This window comes from Rhinolophus ferrumequinum, chromosome 17 (assembly GCF_004115265.2).
Source record: "Rhinolophus ferrumequinum isolate MPI-CBG mRhiFer1 chromosome 17, mRhiFer1_v1.p, whole genome shotgun sequence".
Classification (NCBI taxonomy): domain Eukaryota; kingdom Metazoa; phylum Chordata; class Mammalia; order Chiroptera; family Rhinolophidae; genus Rhinolophus; species Rhinolophus ferrumequinum.
Genome location: NC_046300.1, coordinates 4,543,405 through 4,563,356, shown reverse-complemented (window position 1 = coordinate 4,563,356; position 19,952 = coordinate 4,543,405). Strand labels below are relative to the sequence as shown.

Here is a 19,952-nt window from a genome sequence, read left to right as displayed (position 1 = left end):
AGCAGTAAGGCTTCGAGACCATGTCACGTCTACCATAGGACACAAATTCATCTGCGGTCAGAAGCTACACGAGACCCAAGTAAGGGCGGTAGAGTACCAGCTACAGTGGGACTCGCCTCTGCAGCTCCTGTTCTCAGAGCGAGGAACCTGGGCTCTGTGATTTTTCATGCCCCCAGAGCTGCACCTTCTGGATGCTGGGAGAAAACGCGGGACACGAGACAGCACCACTAGCCTGCAGTCCTCAGCGTCCCCTTGCCATTCGGGAGGCGCTTTCGATGGGAAGCAATTTTGTTTTGCACGAACAGCTGACGTGCATCCCCATGCGCACACTTCTGAACAGAAAGGTGTGATACAACACCCAGCCCTGGGATGTTCACTTGCATCCTGCCACGCGCGCCCCCAACTTCTCCTCCTCTCGGATGGCCCACGCCACCACCCAACCTTTCAAAATGACCAAGCGACCCTACAAAGTCAGGGGTTCTCAGCGGTGCCCTCAGGGCCTCCCGGGGTTCCGGGGAGCCTTCCAGAGGATCTGCAACGTCAAACCACTTTCACAACAGCGGGCACACTCTGCCTCGGCACTCAGTCTCTCGTGCGCACAGCCGAGTTTTGCAGAGCATGTGACATGTGATGTCAGAAGAGACTGATGGCCCAGCAGATATGTGACATGCGACTCCAGCTGTCATCTAGTAAGCCAGATCTTAAAGCAATTTGCCAAAAAAAGGGGAAAAAGAGAACGAAAGGAAAACAATGCCACTCTTCTCACTGAACTGTTTCAGAAAATGTAGTTATTGTTCATAAAGGATATGAACTGCATTAACATGTGAGTGGTTTTTGTTTTCTGTTTCATTTTCTCAGTGTTAATGTCTGATACAATACATTGTTATATCTCACATCAGCAGAAGTTCTTTGGAGTCCTCAGTCATTTGTAAGCACGTAAAGAGCTTCGGAGACCCAAGAGCTTAGAACATGCAGCTATAAATTTTCTTTAAGATTCGCTTGTGCGCTGGCTGTGCTTAGGATCCCTACTGTATAAACATGAGAAACTGGATAGAACAGGAGTAAAATGCAAAACATACAATGGAACAGCCAGGGCTTTAGAGGACCCCTGATTTGAAACCGAAATCCTCCTTTTTATTCAACACTTTTAGTGAGCAACTACTATGTGCTGCTCCTACTCCAGGTGTGGGGGATGTAGGTCTACAGAAGACAGTCGAGGTCTCACAACACCTCCATTCTAGTGAGGGCAGAGAGGCAGTAAACAAAGAAGCAAAACGAACAGGTAAGACGAGTCAGATAGTGATAAACACCGTGAAGAGAACCAAAACTGGGGGGCACGACTGGGTGACGACTTCATTTTGGCTCAGAGAGAACAAGTTGAGACATTTAAGCAAAGACCTGAATGTCAAGACAGAGGCAGTCACGCCAAAAAAAAAAAAAAAAAAAAAACCTCAGGCGGAAGAGCATCTCAGGCAGCGCAAACAGATAGGACAAAGGCTCAAGGGCAGAGAAGAGCTTGGCAAGTTTAGGAAACTGCCAGTCACGTCTGGACACCAACAGGAAAAGGAAGGAGCAAGACAGGTGAGAGAAGAGAGAAGCCACGGGGACAGTTTGCCTTGTATCCTAAGTGTGATCGGAAGTTCGTGACCTTGACCAAGTTACTTCCTCTTTCTGGGCCTCAGTCTCCAATCTGCAGATAGGAGATCTGGAGAGCAAAACCTCAGAAGGTTGTGTTGAGGATTAAATGAGAAGAAGAACATAACGGGCTTCCTTAGTGCATGGGAAGTAAAACACAGGAAACACTCCTGTTTGCTGTTGTTACTCTCATCAGCTGTACTTTCTACTCTCTAAACCACTCTCACTAAGCGTCTTAGGGCTTCCAGTCCTCCGAGGACCAGCCCTGTGGGCCGGCAAGTCCACGGGTAAGGGCGCGTAGCCAGGGACACACTGTAGGGTGCCTTTATGTGCACGGGTCCATGCCGACTCCAGCAGGGCGTTCTCCCCACTCGTAGTGGAGCCCAAAGCAGTACCAGGCAGAGGAGGGGTGACTGTGTCACACCGATGTAGCCCCCTCGGGGTCTACCTTCAGTCACCAAGTTTTGTCACCTGGCCCCATAGCTCGATGCACCTGGAAAATCATTCTCCCACGGAGAAAACAGAGCCGAAGGAAACCCATCAGCCTCCCCGGCTCTGCCTTGGCATAGCCACATTGCCTCCACCTCCTGAAAAACAAAGGGCTTCTAACAGTCTTTTAGCACTGGTTTTATTGCTGCTTGCTTTCAAAACCATTTTTCAAAGAATAAAATCAAAAGGCTTCCTTTAAAGTGAGGCAGCAACCAGAAGGGCTTCTGCACGAAAACTTAAAAGCGTGTGGAGATCCGAGAGGCCGCAGGCAGCTGGTCCCGCAGACAGGGCCTCAGGGGCCACGGCCACAGCTGTCACCCAAACGCAAGGCATGGTCACTCACCATTAACTGTTAGGTCAAGCAGCCCCCAGTGGGCAGAGCGGGGCAAACCACAAGGGCTGTCAGAGGGAAAAGAAGAGCACGCCCAGAAAAAGGGAGAGTTGCTGGCTTGTGATCGACCTGCTGGCTGGAGGCCACGGACACTCCCCGCACGGAGCCCAGGGCTTCTTAAAATGCCCTGGCCCAGGTGCACGTGTGGGGGCATGGCTGCAAATACAGGTGCGAGCCCACCGCATTCTCGCTTCACTCCCCAAGAGAAAGAAATAGGTTCTCTTTACAGGGGTTTCTGTCACTGGGGACGCTCACAGCTAATTCAGGAACTTCCTCTGAGCAAAGACGCTTGATGATGCCGTCTTTATTGTGAAGCCAGGATGAGCAGCACATTTTTGAGCTGGACCCCTGGCCAGCCGCCCCCCCACTCGCCCCCCCAATACTCATTAGCCTCCTTGTCCCCTTAGTGGCTAATCAGATTGTCCTCAGAAACGCAGCGTGTCCCCATCAAGAGATAATTTATTCTACTGCAAAAAGCACTTCTCTCAGAGCCTAGAAAGTCACACATTCTGCTTTCGTTTTCAGCCAGTCCCAAAGGAAGTCACCGACACAGAAGCCTCGACTTGAAGCAGGGCCCTCCCTCTGCGACAAACTCAGAAAGGGCAGCGAAAGTGTGCAGGGCGGGTCTCCTGCTCAACTGTTGTTCCTTAGACACTTAGACAGATAGACACACACACACACACTGGCCTTTTCACAAACAGTGAATGACTTTTTCTTGAAGCAGGTACATTATCTACACAGTTCTTCCCCAGAAGCGATGTCAACATTGCCATGTGCTCCGCGTCTCCTGGTCACAGAGGCCAGCGTAAGGGACGCCAACCCAGAGCTCAGAGCTGGCAGTCAGGAAACTTGACTTTGGGTAGGTAGTGCTCACCTAGCCAAACTTCCTCATTTTATTGGCAGAAAAGCAAACAACAACAACAAAATAAACTGAGCGATTTCTTGGAGGTCACACAGCCAATGAGTGGCCAAAGACCAAAGGGCTCCAGAAACCAAGGCCAGTGCTTAGGGGGAGGGGAGGGTGTTTATTTTATTAAAAAGTCAAAGTCAGCGCCAGCCTGGAGACACCCCTCTGCCCACAGCCTGAACCACAGAAAAACTAAACAAAACAAAACAGAGAAACCCCAGCAAATCAAGTTAGGTTAATATCCTCAGAGAGAGATAAAAGTCTCCCTAAGTCTGAGGAAATCATTCAAAGACAGTTTCTCAACTTCAGGGCTAACGACGTGGTGGCACAGATAATTCTTTGTTGTGGCGACGCATCTTATGTGTGGACGGGGGGTGTTTGGCGGCACCCCCGCTCTCTACCTACTGGATGCCAGCATCCCCGTCCTCCTCAGTTGTGACTACAGAAACGTCTCCAGACATTGCCAAATGTCCCTCCTGGAGGTCAAAATCACCCCATGGGTTGAGAACCACTGTTCTAACAGGACACAGTTCTTGTCTTGTTTTGATCTCTAAGGCCTCTGCAAACATGTATTATTCTACAACTTGGCAGCAATGACCCAAAGCAGGTATTTTTACATCTATTCTACAGAAGAGGAAACAGACACACAGATGTCACATATTTTGCCTGTGCTCAAGAGACAGGCAACACGGGTCATCAGGAGCCCCATTCTGCGGTCAGGCAGGGCCACACAATTACAGCCTGGGAGCAACTTTGTTTCCCAGCCTAATCCTTACCTCCACTGCCTTTTATTAACACTCACCAATTTCCAAAGCAAAGTACCCTCCAGCCACGTCTATAAAGCTGTCAAAAAGAACTGTTTCATGTATTTTTATATTGACCCCACTTTGCTCTCCACCGCAAAAGGGGCTTTTCAAAGCAATATGCTAATTCAAGCAATATTTAATCAGGAGAGGGTACAAAAAATTAGCTTTGTCTGAGAAGCAGCCTACAGCCTTCAAAGGCAGATAAAACATGTAGATAACTTCATTCAACAAATATTTTGTGAGCACTTACCATGTGTCAGATACTCTTGTGGGTTAAAAATCCAAAAGGGCCATTTGGAAAACAGATACAAAGTGCCCCGGAGTTCCAGATGACAAAGATTTTCAGGTATCAGGAAAGGCTTCCCAGGAGAGGAAGCGTTTGGGCTGGAATAGAAGGATCTGGCAAGGTAGATATAGAGGCTGGGGCAGGGCACAGCCAGCAGAAAGGACAACCCGTGCACAGGCAGAACGTGTGCATACACCAAGGCACATCAACAAATGCCCCTAAGTCTGTGTTGGATCTGCTTTTTCTGCTCAGAAACCTGTGCACGGAGATGTTTTAAGCTGTTTTTGCAAAACAAAATCACTTCCCAGATCAAGTGCCTCCTGAAATGCAAGAACACCAAGGAACTTGGAGACTAGTGATATTTTTTTGTACGTTAATCATTTTCTGACGAGGACCACTGTACAGAGCAGTCCAGGAGTTCAGGGTCATAAAACACTAGGAAACCTAAGTTCCCAAAGCGTCTGACGACAGCAGGTTCCAATGCAGTTTTGTTTATTTCTGTGTCCTTTCAACCCTAAGTGGATTTCACATGTAGCTTTTCATCTCTTTCTACCTCTATCCCAACAGCCAGTAAAACTATCCCGAAATGTAAGAACATCAGAGAAATCTTGCCAGACCATCTCTTTGCACCTCAGGTTGGTGATTTCACCAACTTCTTCACTTCACTGGAAAGGAGAGCACTGCTGGGGGAAAGTACAAAGCTCAGTTTCAACAGGTGAGAACCAGCCAGTAAAAAAGCAAGTAACAAAAATAAGACAAGTACTGAAATGGCACATGGGCAAGCAGCCTCCAGTACTGTCACACGCATGTGAATCCCCTGGGGATCTTACTGAAATGCAGGTTCTGATTCAGTGGGTTTGGGGTGAGGCCTGAGAGTCTGCATTGCTCTCAGGGTCCCAGCTGAAGCCAGTGATTCTGGTCTGGTGACCACAGATGGAGTAGCAAGATGCAGGACGAAGATGCAGCAAGATGCAAACTTTGGACTGCAACCCACAGTAAGAAATACATTGAACTTACCGGCCAATGTTCACTGTGTATATGAGAGAAAGAATGAATGAGAGAGTTTACTACAATGTACATGGTTCTTTTTAAGTATCTGTGCAATGTACTTTGTTATTTTCTATTCTCTACTTCGTTAAAACGTCACTGACCAAGACCCACTAAATTGATGTCACCACCTCTTAATGCGTTGCCACGAAGATTGAAAAGCCTAATTTAGAGCAAGAGTAACCTCGTGGTGATCTGGGGAGTGCTGTGTCTTACTTAGCTCCAGGATGCTTAGGCTAACAGAGACCAAACTGCAAAGTTCAATGTCCAGAATTCCTTTTAAAAAGGCAAGGATGTGTCAGTTGGATTTGGGAAAAGCTTTCACTTTCAGGTTTTAGGGAGGCAGCCAAAATGGGGAGACAAAGAAATGTGTCCCAAATGAAAGAACAGAACAAAACTCCAGAAAAAGAACTAAACAAAATGGAGACAAGCAATCTACCAGATGCAGAGTTCCAAACACTGGTTATAAGCATGCTCAGTGATCTCAGGGAGAATTTCAACAGAGAGACATGAAACATAAAAATGGAGATAGAAAACAAAACAAAGAACCAGTCAGAAATAAAGAATACGGTAACTGAAATGAAGAATACGCTACAGGGAATCAACAGATTAAATGAAGCAGAGGATCTAATCAGTGATTTAGAAGGTAGCAGAAAACACCTAATCAGAGCAAAACGGAAAAAGAATCCAAAAAAATGAGGATAGCTTGAGGGCCCTCTGGGACAACTTCAAGGATACCAACATTCGCATTATAGGGGCACCAGGAGAAGAGAGAGAGCAAGGGATTGAGAACTTTTTTGAAGAAATAATGATGAAAAACTTCCCTAACCGGGTGAAGGAAATAGACATACAAATCCAGGAAGTGCAGAGGCTCAAACAAGATGAACCCAATGAGGCCCACACCAAGGCACATCATCATTAAAATGCCAAAGGTTAAAGACAAAGAGAGAACCTTAAAGCAGCAAGAGAAAAGCAGTTAGTTACCTACAAGGGAGCTCCCATAAGACTGCCAGCTGATTTCTCAACAGAAACTTTGCAGGCCAGAAGGGATTGACAGGAAATATTCAAAGTGATGAGAAGTAAGGAACTGCAACCAGGATTACTCTACCCAGCACAGCTATGGTTTTGAATCAAATAAATTATAAATAGCTGCTCAGACAAGAAAAAACTAATGGAGTTCATCACCACCAAACCAGTATTACAAGGAATCTTAGAGGCTTGCCTTTAAGATGGGGAAAAAAATAAAAAATAGAAAAAGATGAAAATTATGAATAATAAAACGGCAAAAGCTACATATCAACAATCCCTTTCAATGTAAAAGGATGAAATGCTCCAATGAAAAGACATAGGGTGACTGAATGGGTAAGAAAACAAGACCCTTACATATATATATATGCTGCCTACAAGAGATTCACTTCAGTTGGAAAGAACACAAGACTGAAAGTAAAGGGGAGGTAAAAGATATTTCATGGAAATGGAACCAAAAAATAAAGCTGGGGTAGCAATATTTATAGCAGACAAAACAGTCTTTAAAATAAAGGCTATAAGAGACAAGGACCTAGTAATCCCAACTCTGGGTATTTATCCAAAGAAACCCAATACACTACTTCGAAAGGACATGTGCATCCATGTGTTCATTGCAGCGTCGTTTATATTGGCCAGGATGTGGCGGCAACTTGGGTGTCTGTCAATGGATGATGGATAAAGAGGAGGTGGTACGTATATACAATGGAGTACTATTTGGCCATAAAAAAAAGAATAAAATCTTGCCATCTGCAACCATATGGATGGACCTAGAGGGTCTTGTGCTGCGTGGAGAAAGTCAGACAAAGACAAATGCCATGCGATTTCACTTATATGTGGAACCTAAAGAACAAAATAAATGAACAAAACAGAAACAAACTCATAGGTAGATACAGAGAACATCTTGATAGTTGGGAGGGTGTCTGGGGGGGCTGGGTGAAAAGGGGAAGGGATTAAAAAGTACAGACTGGTTGTAACAAAGTAGTCACAGGAATGTAAAGTAAGCGTAAGGAATATGGTCAATATTGTAATAGCTGCGTATGGTGTCAGGTGGGAACTCGATTTATCGGGGTGATCACTTCATAAATTACATAAGTGTCTAATCACTATGTTGTACACTAGAAACTAATATAATATTGTATGTCAACTGTAATCGAAAAATAAAAATTTAAATGTCAGGTTTTAAGTTTTTGGCACTTTAATTTCTGTTTTCTTACCTGTATGATGAGAATGACAAGAATACCTGTCTGGCCACGAGCGGAGGTCTCTACATACCATTTCCTATACAAAAGAACTAGGGTTCCTTGGAGAAAAATTGATTCCAGGTCTGGGACAAGAAATACAGATGAGCCTGGAACCCCTTGTCACACGGAAAGCAAGAAAGCTACCGAAGACTGCTGGGGTTGTGTCTTTTGAACCAACTTGAATAGTCTCTCTCTCTTACTCGCTGAGCAAAGATGGACAATTTGAACATCAATAAGGGGAGTATGCAAAGTGAAACATATAAAATGTGTTTAAATCTATGAGTTCAGAATGATACCAACAAAAAACATCCACATTGGTCATTTTGGTATTGGCTTTCTCAGCAGTGGCCCTGGTGGTATTTGGGATAATTGTGTGTGGTGGACGCCATGCAACGAGTGGTAGGCAGCTCAGCAGCCTCCCCGCCCGTAACCACTAAATGTCATTAGCACCCTCGCTCCATACGTGACAACCAAAAGTGTCCCCACATAACACCCGGTATCCCCCCGTTACCAGGGATCATACTAGACAATCAATTCCTTATTTTTGAAAACTAGTAAAATACAAAGAAAGATTCAAGGACTGATCTTGTCTTTCTTATATGAACTACATCCCAGGGAACCAAAAACTAAGCGGAAAAAATTTCTTTTTATAAATTATCCCAGCCGATAAATGAAGAAGGAAAAATAGAGTGAGGACTTTTGCAACTACAAGTAAACTACGATTGCAGGAATGAGTACGTGGTTACTAGTATCACAAGAAGACATATCCAGACACATCATGTCACACACTCCCGAGTGAGGTTCGCAAAATAGACTTGGGAAAACAAAAAAGAACCAGACTCTGATCAAGCTTCGAGCCTCTATATCTAACTGCCAAAGTATGCTACATATAGGGGACAAAGGGACAAGTTCAACTACACCACCCTGATGCAGTTAGCCAAATCCAACTGTGGGAAAATACATCGCCCAGTTTCTTCAATGACCAAAAAAAAAAGCATGGAAAAAAAGAGGTGTAACAGAAAATAATAAAGACATATCAACCATTTGTAATATATCAACTTTATTTGAATCCTAATTCAAAATGCTAAAGATGCATATATAACATGTACTTAAATATATATATATATACATATACATGTATATATCAAGAAAGTGAGAACACAGACTTGATTAAAAAATGTTTTGCTTTTTCTTGAGATGGATAATAGTATTGTGATTATGATTTTTAAAACAATCCCAACACTAGGGATACTGACTAAAATACAGATGAACTAGTATGTCTGGGATCTGTGTCCCTCATCCAAGATGAGAGCAGTGTGTCTGGGAACAGAGAGGAGCCAAGAACCACAACCACAGCGAGTGATGAGGAGTCAGGAGAGGCCCATGACACTAACATCTCTGCAATCCCAGGGTCCAGATTTTCTATAGTTGAGGTTCCCTTGTAAGTGCAAACAGAAAAGAGTGCCTGGGCCCTCACTATCTCATGGGATTAAGTTACTTAGAAGAACAAATGAGAAATTTTATATTTAATTGATTACTAGGCTTTACCCCTGTAATAAGATAGCTAACCTTTGAGCAGTGCTTCTATTTAGTTCTCTTAAAAAAAAAAATTAAAAACCAGTATAAACCGAATGAGAAAACCTGGACTCTGTGATGGTGATGGAACCTCGAGGACAACACTTTTTTTACCTGGTGATTCCATACATGTCACCACTCAAATGAAAGCCCATCAAACATACAGCCACCTTTGGAAAAATAAAGATGCACATGTCTACTTAACATGAAAAAATGTCCAACATACGGCGTGCAAACGGCCAGGCACCAAACAGCAGGTACTGCAGGAGTCCCTTCTTACGCAATATAAATATACACACCATTTCAATATATGTCTGCATGGGGTGGGGTGGGGTAGTCTGAAACCCTAATCTTGGATGGTGGGGTTGAGGGTGACCGATTTTGCTGCTTATCTTTGTTTCCTAATGTTTTACTACAACTAAATATGCACATCTTGTGTAACAAGTAACAAAACGCTTGCGTGTTACAAGTTTGTACACATGAAAGGTCCACTTTAGTTACCGGGAAGCATCCCTTACCTGGGACTTCCTATTTCCCAAAGGTGATACTTGAGAGCAGAGCTTGAATCCTGGTGTCACTCCTTGAAGTAAGCCTGGACAGACTGGAGTCAGAAGGTATGTGTCGAAGATAAACCCACAAGAATACCTGTAGGTTCTTAGAATTTGTTGTCCGAACCAACTGTAGGTTCATCTATTTATCAGAGGATTGCTTTCCGACTGAAGTGAATTAGGATCCCAGGTAAGTCACATGTTTGACCAGACAGTCTAGAAATCTGGGTTTCAGCCCCCATCAAGTTCCAATCTGATATGTGATTGTGACGTCCTTACTGGTCTCTTCAGAGAGGACGACCTCGTCCCGTGAGGCTGAGCACAGTGAGAATTCTGTGCGAGTTGAGAACTCCTTGGGGAAATACATCATTGCCAACCTGCACCAACCTGCATGACCTGACCTTGACTCCCTCTCCCTCAGCTGCAGCCCCCTGGCCTTCTCGCCCGCCCCAATGGGTCACTCCTGCTCCCATCTCAGGGCCTTTGCACTTGCTGCCCTAGCCCTTTGGGACACCCTGTCCCCCACATATCTACCCCCCTTGGCACATTAAAGGGCCCTTCCCTGGTCACCCCACCCCCACCCCCCATGCTCCTTTATCCCCTTTACCCTGTTTTCTTCTTGTCATTGTTTTTTCTTTTTTTGGTGGTAAAATATACATACATAACACAAAATTTACCATTATAACCATTTTTAAGTGTATAGTTCAGTGGAATTAAGTACCTTCACACTGTTGTGCAACCATCACCACCATCCATTTCCAGAGCTTTTTCCTCTTCCCCAAAATAAAACTGTCCCCATTAAACAAACTCGCCATTTCACCTCCCTTCACCCCGACAACCACTCTTCTCTTCTGTCTATGGATGTGACTGCTCTGGGTCCCCTTCTAAAAGGAACCATGCACTACTTGTCCTTTTGTGTCGGGCTCCTTTCACTTAGCGTGATGTCCGCAGGCTTCACCCATGTCATAGCATGTGTCAGAACCTTATTACTCTGTAAGGCGGAGTGACATTCCACTGCATGTTTGCACGCTTTGTTTATCATGTCAGTAGACACCTGGGTAATTTCCATCTTTCTCCTGCTGTGAATCACGCGGCTACGAACGTGAGTGTACCACTATCTGATTGAATCCCTGCTTTCAGTTCTTTGGGATGCATACCCACAAGTGGAATTGCTGGGTCATCTGGGAATTCTGTTTCATTTTTGTGGGGAACCTCCACACGGTTCTCACAGCAGTGACACTATTTTACAGCACGAGGGTCCCAATTTCTCCCTCAACACTTATCTCCTGTTCCCCTTACGCCGCGGGGTTTTCTCCATAGCGTTTATGACCTGTCTCACTACAATGCCTATGTGCACGGGCTGCCTCCTCCCAACTGGGAGGTGAGCCTCTTGGGCACAGGACTTGCACTGGAGGATCCCCAGCTCCTGGAACACACCTTGGCACAAAGCGGATGCTCAGCGAAGAAACCCTTGGACCAAAACGACTCGGGCTCCTTGAATAGATTCATCACACTAAATGCCTTAAACTACATCCAGCTGACACAGTTCAATGAGCTATAGCGCAGGAGGTGATGGCTTCAGCGTCCTTCCAGCTCATGAGCAATAACCTCAGAACCACAGACACGATGACAACGGGCAGAAATCATCAAGATCCTGTCCATCATGTCACTGGCTTCAAGCCTTAATTAACTTCATCAAAAGAGCCATGCAAAAACTTCAAACAGCACAAGTGAACTAAACGATTGGATGCACTTCCAGGAATAAAGGGCCTGCGAATGCAATGTGTTTTATTTTAAAAGATCAAACCAACAGCAAACAAGACGGGACACTGGCCTTGTGTGGACTCCTTAATTAGACGGATCCATGGACAGCTTGACCTAGAAACCTAACTCCAGACCGACTTTTATTTATTTTTTTTCTGTTGTTCATGTTTGGTGTTTGTTGTTTCACGTTGGTTTGTTTGTTAAGAGCTGCTTGTAAAGAAATGCGAGTTTCCATGAGATCATGATAAATAAGCAAAACAGCCATGTGATGTTTTTCTCTGGAAGTCAGTTGGTTATACACCATTGGGTTAGAAGTTTCTTTCCTCTCTCTCACTTTAATACCCTGGTCTTCCTGAGTTGAAAATATTTTGAGGGAAAAGGCAACAGATGTGTCTGGTTGAGTTCATCTATTTCTTCTCCTCTTAGCACCCATTCCGTCTCTCGTTCCTACAGAAAAGATGCCAATTCCCTCAGAGGCAGCACTTTGTTGGCACAGTAACACCTTGTCAACCCCAACAACTTCCATGGGACTCAAAGGCCGGGTGTGATTCAGTGAGAGCATGATGAACTTTCCCTGCCTGATAAGAAGGAAATCTTGACAGGATATTCTGTTCTGATTTGAATTTAGTCAAAGAGCGGGTTGTACTTTACACACACACACACGAAAAAAATGAAAAAGTGTTCTGTACAACCGGCCACAACACACACTGAAGGGTATGTGAAAAGATTTCGACATTTCACAGTTCAGACTCACTGCGATTTAAACTTTCAAGTTATTCAGGTGGCAGGAGGCCTAATTCCTTTAACCTGCTTAGATGCCTTGATTTAAATTATCAAGATGGATTTCAAGTATGAGAAGAACCTGAAGCTGAACTCGGACAACGTTCCTCGTGATTTGATTCGGTTTCTTTTACTCTCATTCACGCTTTCAGCACACAGCTTTCCCAAACAAACTCAGCACAACAAACACCTCCTTAAATATCCACACTGTTATCCCCACACCTGTGGCTACATTGTTTGCTGCTTACATCAAGGTAAGTCTTGCTCATTCATCATTGGTGGGACATAAGCAGGAGTTATTTCACCAATAGCAATGTGCTTCTTTTTCCTAGCTTCTCCTTTACCATCACCACCCAACTTAGGTGCATTTGGGGGCCCAGTAGAGCCACCCAGCCTGTGGCTTTCATTGCGTACTAGCTACGCGGCAAGTGATTTCCCTCTGAACCTCCGCTTCCTCACCTGAGCCTGACCCCCAGGGCTTCTGTGATAGATGGCTCGGAACCTGACTCACAAGTACTTAACGTGTCACTATTAGTACTTTTATCGACCAGTTAGAGTCTGTGGACCATTTTCTCCTGGTCTGTTAGCTTACTCAGAAAAGGGGGACTAAACCCAGTCCTTGGACTTTTGAGTGCCCACGTAGCCATGTGAGTCACCAGAACTCCAAGAAGGAACTGGACCTCACACATCCAATCTACCCGCACTCCCGAGGATCTTATCAACAGGAAACAAAAGCACTCTACTACCATAATGAAGTGTCTGGCTTTTCTTTCCTAATTAGAAAAGCCCAAAGATTGTAGCCCAGGGAACAGCTAAATATTTAGAACGCTATAGAAGTTACTAAAAGCCAGCCCTCCTTTCCACCCCCACCCTATTACCCTGTTGTTTACCCTGTTCCATTTCAGAAGAAAAAACTCGAGGGCCGAATCTGCAGCAATGGGAATGTACATGTACCCGTTCAAACTCCCTTTCTCGAAGCGCATTCTGGCCATTTCGGAGGGAAAAACAAATGGGAGCTACTTGTGTTTGCAGACAAATGCTACCCTTGGCTCATATCCCAAGACAGGCACCTGACAACAGGAACCCGTCAGATCCCTCGACATTCAGATGGCTTCAAGTCAAGGGCTGGACGCTATCATATGCTTCGAGAACTAACTTCCCTTTTTAAAGCTCTAATTCTTTCAATTTGCCAGCAACCACTTTCATTTCTTGCAGTCCAACCTACTCTGATTAAACACACATTCACAGTAAGAAAAAACAAAGTGACTATTTTTGAAAGAGAGAAGCGGTTGGTTTTTGCTTTCCTATCTTGGCAGATGAGCCGTACTGCCTCCCTCAGAATTTAAATCATCAGCACACTGCCTGGCAAGTTCCATTTCCACCAACGGGCACCCCTTTGCTCCTTTGCATGGCTTTTCCCCTGCTCTCCTAAACCTTGAGGCAGCTCCCATTCCCAGCCGCAGCCAAAGAGCAGGGCAGGACTGACCCCTGGGTATCCCCTGCTCCCTCAAGCCCCCACCAGAGGTAGTGACAGGTTATGAAGATAGAGCCAGAGTTTCCTTTTCGTTCCTACTCCCCATCTCCGTGGCTCACTAGAGGGGATTCAAAACAGGCTCGGGACAAAAACTCATTGAATGTAGCGCTCAGGCTTCCACACTCACCTGACAGTCGTCAGGGACCTGATGTCAAAACTCGCTCAGCCAGGTGTGCGAATCCTGCTCCTCTGCGGTCAGCTCCTAAGGCTTTAGAAAGAAAGACTGCGTGTGAGACCACGAGGTAAGTCCCTAACAAATGCTCCAAATTTCAGGCTTCCACCTTCTTTAACCTGCTTCCTGGAGAGAACCCCCACCCCAAGCCGCAGCTGACAGGCAGGTTGGTGGGATCACGTGGGCGAAGAGCACAGGTAACTTCCAGCACTTACTTCCAGTAAGTAACTGACAAGCGAGGCCGGGCTCGCACGGGCTTGGAACGTGCCTGGGGCCGGACCCAGGGGAAGTGCCGGGCCGATCCCCAAGCACTTGCTTCCCGCAGCCGAGGCCGAGCATCCGAAGCCCGCGTCCTCACTGGGCCTGAGCTGCGTCCACACTTCATTCCTCACCGCTCCCCCGCGGTTCTTCCGTTTTTTTTCAAACCCTCCCCACTGGGGCCCCCACACAAGCATTATTCTCCCAACCGTGCTGCTCGAGGGAGGGCTGCAGTTAAAGAAAGATGGTTTCCTTGAGCGGACTCACATATGACACCCCCACAACCCCCGCACCCCACCAACACACACAAAAACCCTATTTCCTGCAGTTGCTGCAACAGTTTCCAACTTGGGGGACTGCCATTCCAGTCCCGACTGGGTAGCCCTCAAAGCCAGTCCCTGGACTCCAGAACGTTTTCTTTACCTCAAATGAACCTCCCCCCCCCCCAAAAAAAAATGCTCGCAGAAAAAGAACCCCCCAATGCACGCAAGTGCTTGCAAATCCACCAAGAACTCCCAGAGTGCGGGGCAGAAACTTGTGCGTCCGGGGGGACGGCACCAACTCCCCGCGCCCTCAGCCCGGTCCCCGTCGCTACCTTGGAGCCCGGGGAGCCACGTCGGTTTGAGGGAGCAGAGCGAGGAGAGGGGTCAGCAGCCGCTGGGTAATTCCATGCTCGCGAAGAAGGAGCTCGTTCCGTTAGGATGGAAGCGAACACCCACACCTCCTTTTGGCGTGGCTTTCTCTCTCCACCCTCTGCCTTCTCCACCACCACCACCTCCTCCTCTCCTCCCGCCCCAGCGAGCCTGAGGGAACGCTTCAGCAGCACACACACATGGTTACTGCACTTTGAAGCGGCTCCCGGCTGCTTATATAGGCCGGCAAGCTCCCTGGGCAATGTAGTCCGAGGCGGAGGTCACGGCGGCGCCTCGGGCTCCGGGATGGACTACAAACCCCAGAATCCCTCGGGCTCCAGGATAGGCTCTAAATAGACGAGGGCGGGGAGGGGCGTCCTGCGGGGCGTCCCGGCTGCGAACTCTGCTCTTGGTTTGCAGCTGGCTGGGCTTGGAACACGCCACCCAAAATAGCCACCCCTGGGGGGCGCCCCTAACCTTTGGGGATCCTCCTCCTCCAGCTGCCCCCTTTCCCTTCAACCCAGGTATTGCTGGGAGCCGGGGGTGGGGAGCAGCTCAGATTTCTGCTTTGGGAAGTTTTTACAAGCTGGTACCCTCCCTCCTCCTCCCGCCTGGAGTCCAGAGCCAAGAATTTCAGAAATCCGGGGCACAACAACGCCAGTGTTTGTGGTCAAGGATTAAAGGCGCGAGGTTGTCTTTATTTAATGTGCTCGGTTTACGCAGGAATCTAAGTCTGGAAGCGACGGTCCACGCAAGCGGGGACACGCAGGCAAGTGGCTTGAGAGCACTTTCCTGAGCTGAACTGCGCGTGCCCTTCCTCGCCCCGCAGGAGGTAAAGAACACGAGCTCTCCTTCCCGTGCACAAATAGAGGAGCCGTGTTGTGACTTGCCAGCGCTGAGTTGGGGAGGCGGAAAATAAATACAGACCGCGACCTCGGTCCTGACCCTGCTTCAGGCAGCCCCTCTACTCCCGGGAGCTTGAATGCTTAAATAAATAAACCGCAAACGAGAAAAACAGGGCTTGCGAGACAGCCTTTTGCACTGAGGTGCGCCTCCAAGCGGGGCGCCCTCGCGCAGCTCCGACCGGCGTCAGGGACCAGGTGGGTTTCAGCCCCCTACCAAGAAGTGCCTGAGCTCTCGGCTACAGGCTGCTTCGTGCATGGTCTTTTGGAAAGAGGGCAAGGGCTGAGCTCCCTTCCTCAGACGATGTGCATTCATTCCACAGACATTTCCTGAGTGTCTACTGTGTGCCATGCACTGTGCTGGGCGCTGGGGCACGACAGTGAGCCAAAACACATGACAGCATCCCCGGCAGGCGCTGCCTGCCGCCGCATAGGATCTGCTTTAGAAATAATAATAATAATAATAGTAATAGACAGATTTTTATTGAACCCAGACCGCATGCACTTTTCGTGCATCGTGTTGCTTGAGTTTTAACAACCCTTAGGCATGTGTTTTTATCCCTATGTGATAGGTGCACACCGAGGGCTCAGAGAAATTAACTGATTTCCCGAGACGACACCGTGAATTAAGTCGTGCAGCCTGCATTCCAGTTCCAGCCTGTGAGTGTACTAAGTCCTCGTCTTTGGGGAAATCCATCAGCACTGCCTTAAGCGGCCTCCCTGGCCACTTGAGAAGCAGCCTCTGAGCCCATGGGCAAGTCCTTTTCATCTCTTTGCCCCAGTTTTGCCATCTTAGGAGAAAACCATTTGAATATGACTACTTTCTAATCAGGATTGCTTGATACAGAGTCAACAGTCTTGTGAAACTTCAGGAACAAATTAGGGAAGCACCATAGCTAATAACTATTACTGACAAAATAATGCCAAAAATAACAGCGAGCATCTATTGGGTACATGCCATGTGCCAGGCGTTGTTCTAAGTTCTTTATGTATATTATCTCATGAAACCCTATTAATGCATCCTTTTTTTACTTATGGGACAACTGAGGCACAGAGAGGTTAAGCAACTTCCCCAAAGTCACACAGGGGGTGGGGCTGTCTGACTGCCAAACCCTGGACCTTAACTACTACCCTTCACAGCCTCCCCAGTGTAAACATTTGCATTGCATGTATCTGCTCATTTAAGCAGTTCATACCCGTCCAGGAAAGGGCAAAGCTCTGCAGTGGACGGAGTCCATGTCTATTATAGTCCCTCCTCCCCTCCCCTCTTTTAGCACTGTCCCCTGGTCACTGGGCACTAAAGCCACGCGCCTGATGCTGCAAGCTACCACTCCCCATCCTCAAGAAACTCCCCCATCTTGTAAAAACAAAGGGGTCCACTCCTTTCCCATCTGGTCCCTCTCTTCTTTTCCCCCATGAAAACAAACCATTCTAAAGGGTTTTTGGCTCTCTTTTTCAACCAATTCACCAAATCGGTCTATGCTGCTACAACTGGTAAATACTAAAAGGGCAGTTATTTCATGTGCTTCTAATTCAGAAACACAATGGAATTTTAATGTGGTTTTTCTGAAGAAAACTTGGCCTTGTGTGAGAGCTGGAGTGCGGTGCTTTTCATCCTCACCACGCAGTGGACCCTGGAGCCTTAACTTTATCCACCGTCTTCCCTCCCACACCACAAGTTTCACTGAAGGCAGAGACTGTTCTATTCGTGCTCGTGTTCTCTACCTCCCCAATCCAGCAAACTTTCATCCTCTGTCTGCACATTTTAGTAGATATGTGAGGAAAAAAAAAATGTTTGTTTAAAAGAAATGTTTTAACAGGAGGTGTGCCACACATACGGCAGGCTAGGTGAACATGTTTTTTGAACACATAAACCTTGTAGTCCACCCACATCACAGACTGTTTCCTCACCTCTGTGTATGTGTGAATGAGCCCATGCAGCAGTTTGCAATTGGCATCAGGTTCTAGAAGCTATTTGGTCACTAGAAAGTAGTTTTGCACATTTTGCTGTGATGCTAAGAGGTTCTCTGTGAGGATGTATGATTGATGATGAAGTATGTCATTCAAACAAAAAGAAAGGCCACTGCCCAACTCATTCCCCATTATCAATAGAGGGAAAAGGGTTTCTTTTTCTTGGAAAAATTTTCTAGACCTGTGCTTCCCAACACAGTAGCCACTAATCATTTTGTCACTTAAGATGTGGCAAACTGAGACATGAAACAGGTATAAAATATATGATGAGTTTCAAAGGCTTAGTACAAAAAAAAGGAAACTATTTCATTAGTAATTTTAACGTTGATCACATGTTGAAATGATAATACTTGGGATATATTGCGTTAAATAAAGTAGATTAAAATTCATTTCACCTGCTTTTCTTTTTACTTTTTTTTTAATGAACTACTAGGAAACTAGAAAATGACATATGTGGCTCATATGCTTTTGGACAACGCTGGTCTGGAAAACCAAGAACCTGACTCTACAGATCAGATTCCGAATGATGACCAGTTCTGGAAATTGCCATTTATTACTTTGCCCTGGTCAATGCCCATGCAGGGAAGTGGGAGGGCTTCGTAGAATCAGCATAGTATCATAGTCTGAGCAGAAGTGGGAAGAATGTCTGAAACCAGCACACCGGCCTACCCCAAGGGAAACCAGACAAATAGAAACAGGGACTCATCAGCAGTATACAGCTGAAAACTGTATCTGAATTACCTGCCGAGAAGCCCATCCTCAAACACTACCCTCATTAAGAGAGCAAGATATGCTGTTGAAAGCAGGGGTCAGAAAAAGTGGGCTTGACATCCAGCTGCACCCGCACGTCCACGACCCCCTAGCCAGGCACTTAACCCTGCCAAGACTCCGTTGTTTGATAGCGTGAAGCCGCTACTCCTTGCCCTGCTCACCTCACTGGATCAAACGAGTCATTGGACATGAAAGGGCTCTGCAAGCTGACTGAAGCTATACCAAAGTCAGAGAATGCGAGCAACAGGCATGGAGAAAATGCTGGTGTCCTAATACAGTGCTCGGCTCCAAACCACACTTCAGATGATAATCCCAGGTTTCTCGCGGGCAAAAGATTAGAATCGCCTGTGGCTGTCCCATGAGCCTGGCGTGCTTCAATTAATAGCTTCTCCAGGTCACTCTTACATGACAGCACAGAACGACTGACACTGAAGTCGTAGACGTCAATCTATTTTTTGGCGCAGGTGTGTGATAAAAGGCCATTGCACCTGAGAACTATCAGTAAAGAGAAAGAGCTACTGTATAGCCAGTCCTCCAACTCGTCTCTCCTGGTCATTGCTAACTGTGTGGTGGCGGGATGGGATCACAGCCCTTTCTGAGGATCTTATGAAACCCATGGACACCTGCACAGCACAACGCAGGTATGCAAAATGTTAGCAGCAGTTCTTGCAGTTTCTTGTACCAGTCCCGCAAAATTCACTGGAAGACACTCCCAGAAGACTAGATTATCTTTCAGCGGCATCTTTGTGACATTGTCTCTCCAACCAGATAAACTCCTTGAACATAGGGATCAGATCCTATATTTGTGTACCCTTCTAACATCTAGCTCAGCTCCGGCTAGGTGACTATTGGAGCCACAAGGGTGACCAGAAGAAATGATCCATAGATGCACAACAGCCCTACTTGAGATGGAAACAGTGTAGTTGGTGTTTGAACAAGAGCAGGAGACACCAGTTTTCTGTGGAGCCAAGAAAAGTAAGATGTGTTTCCCGAGCCCAGGCTCTGGGCATCCTGTGAGGCCAAGGGAAGCCAGAACAGGGAGCAGCCCTACATTCACCGTCCTTGTCTGGAGATTCGAAGAGGCTGCTGGTCAGTAACCTTGCACGTGGAGGGACCATGGACACATCGCCAGTGATGTGGGATCCGGAAGGCAGCGTAGTAGCTACAGAAGAAGACAAACATAAACAGTTACTACCACTTTGTACCACATGGAAGTG

The 19,952-nt window shown here is 46.6% G+C and overlaps 1 protein-coding gene across 5 annotated transcripts in view; it reads right to left on the bottom strand.

Moving 5' to 3' along the window:
* The window catches only part of ITPR1 (inositol 1,4,5-trisphosphate receptor type 1), a 295,697-nt gene extending 280,397 nt beyond the window's left edge, over positions 1–15,300 (bottom strand). For all 5 annotated transcript variants that reach the window (XM_033132948.1, XM_033132953.1, XM_033132950.1 and 2 more), the window contains exons 1-2: positions 15,055–15,300; positions 14,157–14,231 (exon numbers count right to left, since the gene is read on the bottom strand). The gene's annotated coding sequence lies outside the window, so the exon portion shown is untranslated. The remainder of the gene's footprint in view (positions 1–14,156; positions 14,232–15,054) is intronic.
* Between the last annotated feature and the right edge of the window lie 4,652 nt (positions 15,301–19,952).